We start from the raw sequence: 5,774 nt of genomic DNA, 5'->3' as shown, positions 1-5,774 counted from the left end.
TCTGAGTCTCTATGTTAAGCTAATACGGTGTGTCTCCTGGGTCAGCCATGGCCAGAGAGGGACAGAGCCATGCACTATTAAACAGGGTACCAAGTGTCAGTTTACAAAAGAGAGGCTTTGAGCTGAGCGAACACTATCCCAAGATCCCACTTGCCCTTTTCCCATGGTAAGCATCCTGTGACTTGCAAGCCTCAGCCAGCAGTTTTGTGAACCAGCTACCACTTCCTGTAAGGTAACCAGTTCCTCCCTCTGAGAACCCACGACAGACTTCTACCATCACCTCACACTTCATAGCAACCTTTATACCTACTTCAGGCTCTTGTTCCTCTAGACAGGACTTCTGTTCCTTTTATCTACCCTAGGACAAATTAATACTGTTGCCACCCAGGCTTACAGTTGCAGAATACATTTTAACTCTTGTTAGAGACCCTGTGAGACACACCCATCATTACTCTGCAGGTGGATTATCATTCTCCATGACATGTCCCAGAAGAGATGCAATAAGGATTCCAACCTAGGGTTTAGGATCCAGACCTCCTAACAAAACCATCAAGAGCAATCTTATTTTCTGGAGTAGATGCTGTCACACCCGATCTGTGTTTGAATCTCTGGGAGAATTATTTAAATAACACTCTGCCTTTTAAAGGGCTGTGGGAGAGATAATTAGCACTTACCCATTGTCTGAAAATGGCAGGTTATAAAATCTAGCAATCTAACTCAGCTTTCATTTTTAGATCTTTTATAGAACATGAAATTCTACTCTGCAATCATAGTAGAAAAGGCTTTTTTGTGCATTTATAGATTTATTTGAGCCTCAATTTTGAAATCTAAAAAGTCCCACATTTTTTGTGATATGGGCTTTTTTTTTAAGCCCAAGGACAACTTTATTGGAGTTTGAGAAGAGAAAAGCGACAGGGACAGCAAGCTAGAGCTCTAGCAGCGGCATGAGGAGAGCGGGAGAAAGGCTAAGGCCCGGGGAGGCGAGGGTTTCTTAGCCAGAGATCAAGAAAGGAGTGGACATTGTTTCTTCAAAGTCTAGTGTCTCATGCAAAACCACATCGGAGTCCCTGTCAATCAGTTTGCTTTAAGCTGGGTTGACTGCTGACTCCGTAAGTGTCTGTTTGACTCAACTCTGACCAAAATGATCCTTTGTCCCCTGGCTAGGGTGACTGGTTTGAGAGAAGGCAGGTAGTCAAGTCAAAATGACAAAAATCTAGCTGGTGGTTTTCTTAGAAACTTCAGGAAAGAATTATTCTCTGTTAAGCCTAGAACCACTGAGGGCCAATTTGCCCAATTCAGCACAGCTTTTCCAAGGTGTCATTAGAACACAGGCCCAAGATCTGAAGATGACAGTGATGATGTCAAGACTAAAACCATGTCAGCCCTGAACTTATCAACTGGCAGTTACAAGAACAAGACTTCTTTGGTTGAAATCTGCTGTCGTGTGCAAGCAAAGCGTATCCTGTATAAACATATTAACAATAGCAATAAAAACAACTGCTTTTTTAATCACCCCTTTTCCTGCTCCTATAATCAGCCTATGGACCCCTCAAGATTCATTTTATGAAGCTTTACTTGACTATTCTTAGGCAACAGTGTGTTTTCAAATATGTTATATATTTCAGGCTCTCATGTATGCCTTCAATTTCTCCTCCAGACTGGGAGCCCCTTAAAGTCAGTCAGGGGTCCACCTGTGCCAGCCCTCTCTGTGACCCACTTGTCAGGAGTTCACATGAAGCAACCACTCAACAAACATTAGTTATGTTGGTAAGTAAGGCAGAAAAATTCTCCCATCTTACTTTTCATGAGCCATGTTATATTTGTCTTAATAATCATAATTCTTTCTCAAGGAGAAAGATTGGAGCTAAATATCTTTCTCTTGGTATCTGGAGTAAGTGAGTTTTAGTGCTGGTGAACTTTGACAGGAATAATTTGCATGTCAAAAGCATATTTCAAATAGCCAAACAGTTTTAACTGAAGTAATTAAAATTAAATTGTAGGTCATATTCCTTCTGTTACATTTTGCATAACATTAAAAAAGCAGGCAATAACAGTTTAACCAGATTTGAAGTTCTTCTGTTTAATTACTGTCTGTGTTCATTCCTCCTGTGGTGTTCTGAATGACAATGGTTGCCATAGACTCGTATGTCTGAATACTTAGTTCCCAGGTAGTGGAACTGTTTGGGAAGAGTTAGGAAGCAGGAGGCGTGGCCTTGTTGGAGGAAATGTGTCACTGAAAGTTTTCTTCTTTCAGCCAGCTGCCTGTGGATCAGGATATAAAGCTCTCGGCTACTTCTCCATGACCTTGCCTGTCTGCTACCCACCATGATGATCATGGAGTAACCCTCTGAAAATGTAAGCAAGCCCCAATTAAAAGTGTTGTTCAAATCCTAAGTGGTCTTATTTTAAAAAACCTGGAGCCAGATATTGGGGTAAATGCTGAAAGATCAGAGAGACAAAGGGAAAAGCCACTAGAGAAACTTCTCACCAGTACCAAATCCTCAGGCCAAATTGAAGGAAAGATCCTATCTCCAGGAATCCTCTGTCTGAAAGCCTTTTAGTCCTTAGCTGAAAGGGCTTGAGTCCTCAGCTGAAAAGCTCTAGTTCCTATCTCCTCATGCCTTATATACCTTTCTCTGCGCAACCATTTCACTGCCTTCTTATTGTTGGGATTAAAGGCGTGTGTGCTTCCCAAATACTAGTAGTAAAGGCATGAGATCTCAAGTGCTGGGAATAAAGGCATGTGACTCCCAAGTACTGGGATTAAAGGTGTGTGCCACCACAGCCTGGCTCTGTTTCTCTCCTAGACTGAGTCAATCTCATGTAGTCCAGGGTGGCTTTGAATTCATAGAGATTCGGACAATCTCTGCCTCCCAAGTGCTAGGATTAAAGGTGTGTGCCACCACTGCCTGGCCTCTATGTTTAGTCTAGTAGCTGGCTCTGTCCTCTGATCCTCGGGCAAGCTTTATTTGACACACAATATATCACCACATAAAAGCTTTCTTTTTATAAGGGTTACCTTGGTCATAGTGTCTCTTCACAACAGTAGAACAGTAACTAAGACGCCTCCATTCTCTCTTGTGCCTCTACTATGCAGGAAATGTTTGTAAAGCAATAATTGCCCATATTCTAATGACTCCAGGTTATCTGGTAGCCAGTTTTCAAGCAACATTGCCAGAAAAGATCTGACATGTGTGATATTGTTTGGCTAAAGTAGTCCCTCCAATTGGTGTTGTAGAATGTCTCTCTATACCAAAAGTGCCCATTAAAATGCCCAATTCATCATTTCAGGGTTTTGAAGTCTGGTGAGGCAACACTGAACTCTTATGCATAATAACCATGTAGTGGGCTTGCTGATAAAACAGACACGATTTCTGTGATTGTTCCAATTAATTGTTCAAATCCCCAGGTATCTCTTTAAGCTGGAAGGCCAGTATACCTACTTAGGTCCTCTAAGCTGCCTACTCTCAGACTTATCAGTCCTCCCATATCTGCTCCTTTTCCTTTTTCCCAAAGCCAGATGGAGCCAGGAACAGACAGAGCTGGAGAACTGACAGGTCTGGCTATGGCTACTACTATAACCTTCATCACTACTTCCTTGTCTTGACATTGAACAACAGTTGCCAACAGCCATGCTCTAGAGAATGATCCACAGACAAGCATTCCACTCCATCCGACACCTGAGGACACTCTTCCTTCAGATGGCTCAGCCTTAGTTAGATGTTCAGTTACTCATACCAAGGCCCATGCATCTGCTGCCACAGTAAGAAGGCACAGCACCACATACTAAATATGATTACCCAAGTGAATGCTCCCGGAGGCTTCCAGAAACCAAGGCTTACCTGGCCCTAGCATCTACTCGGGTCCAGATATTCTGCACATTAGAAGAGGCCCAATAAATTTGTAATTAAACACAATACCTCCAGTGCATTGTCTGCACCTAAAGGCAACCTTGGCTACCCATTAGGGAAAGTTCCTTCCTCCACAGTAGTAAATATAAAATTAGGAATACCCATAGCTCCTTGGAAAACTGTTGGGCCCCAAGGCCAGTGCCAATTTGTTATGTTATTTTCGCTGAGGACTCATGAATAAATATGTATTCACCCAAGATAAGGCACCTATGACAGACCAGTGAAGTCTTTGGAGAATGCTTCCAATACAGCTCCAGCACAATGACCCCATGCTAGTCTCCAGGTAGTTTCCAGGTGACCAGCCAAGGAAATGACTCCACTGAAGTCTGGCTTGCTGAACCAGAGTTTTTTTGTTTGTTTGTTTGTTTTTGTTTTTGTTTTTTGAGACAGGGTTTCTCTGTGTAGCTTTGAGCCTTTCCTGGGACTCACTTGGTAGCCCAGGCTGGCCTCGAACTCACAGAGATCTGCCTGGCTCTGCCTCCCGAGTGCTGGGATTAAAGGCATGCGCCACCACCGCCCGGCTGAACCAGAGTTTTATAGGTTCAGTTTCAGGCATATAGATGTCAGTTCACAGACAGAGCTAGTCAATAAATGTCTGTTCAGCGAGCTAAGATATCTCAAGGTAATTCTGGATGTACAGCATTCCAAACCTTTCACAATCATTAAACTCCAATTGGTTGTCCTTGTAGAATTAATAATCTGTTGCATTTTCTTAGTTTGCCCACTCCTTTCTCTTTCCACCCCTCCCACAATCTCTCTCTCTCTCTCTCTCTCTCTCTCTCTCTCTCTCTCTCTCTCTCTCTCTCTCTCTCTGTATGTGTGCATTTATGTGGAAGTTCCAAGCTGATATTGGGTGCCTTCTCTCATTCCTCCCTCATTGAACCCAGAGCTCATCAATTCTGGCTAGTCTAGCTTGCTCAGGATGCCTCATGCCTCTGCCCCTCTAGTGCTGAGATTGTAAGTGGCTCCCACTCCTGCCCTGCTTTTGCATGGAGTTTAGGAATCTTAACTCCGGCAGTCATGCTTATGGGTATATACTTTATCCACAAGCCATCTCCTCAGGTGTAGGTTCTTTCTGGAAACATCAATAAACAACACCAAGGACTCTGAACCCAGTCTGAGGTGAAAGCAAACATCAACTCCTATCTTTTCTGTGCAGACTGAGAAACGGTCAACCATGTCTAAGCTCGGTCTATCCATTGGTCAAGTAGGTGATGAAAGCATTTACCTTGAATTGCAATTAAAACAAAAAGGAAAGAAATATTGCAAAGCACTGAGCTGTGAGCCTGGAAAGCAGCTGCATCCCACCCACGGAACGATAGCTCCCCAGCCAGGAGCACGCTAGCGGCTAGTGTGAACACCATATGGGCAAGTCAAAGCAAATTAATTAAATGTAATATAAGTTGAATCCCTTCCAGTTTCCTGCTAGTGGCTAGTAGTGACAAATGTTCATACTTTTATGGAATCTTACACTTTGAAAATATCTTTTTGATTGATCTGACTAATAGCTTTTGCAAGTCACTAACATTGGGTTTAGTTGAGAGTCTCAGATCCAGTTTTCAGTCAACTTGGAATCTTCCAGTGGCCATGGTCAAAAGGGATTCCAGCCAGGATTATGTCTACTATTGACAGAAATCCAAAGTCTCCGTGAGTGACTGAGCTCTTCTGAAAAGAAGATCATCTGCCCCCCCCCCCCTCATCTGGGCACTCATCTATAGACAAGGAAGCAGGTGACCTGGGCACTCATCTATAGACAAGGAACCAGGTGACCTGGTGGCCCTGTCTGTTGATTTTGTTCCAATTGGAGGCTGGTGGCTACAGATGAGTTCTAAGACGTTATCAGCTTCAGGATCCATCTTAGAA

The sequence above is a fragment of the Peromyscus californicus genome, unplaced genomic scaffold (genome assembly GCF_007827085.1).
Source record: "Peromyscus californicus insignis strain IS unplaced genomic scaffold, ASM782708v3 Scaffold_8__1_contigs__length_139910024, whole genome shotgun sequence".
NCBI lineage: Eukaryota > Metazoa > Chordata > Mammalia > Rodentia > Cricetidae > Peromyscus > Peromyscus californicus.
The sequence above is the reverse complement of the archived record's forward strand: the minus strand, read 5'-3'. Positions refer to the sequence as shown.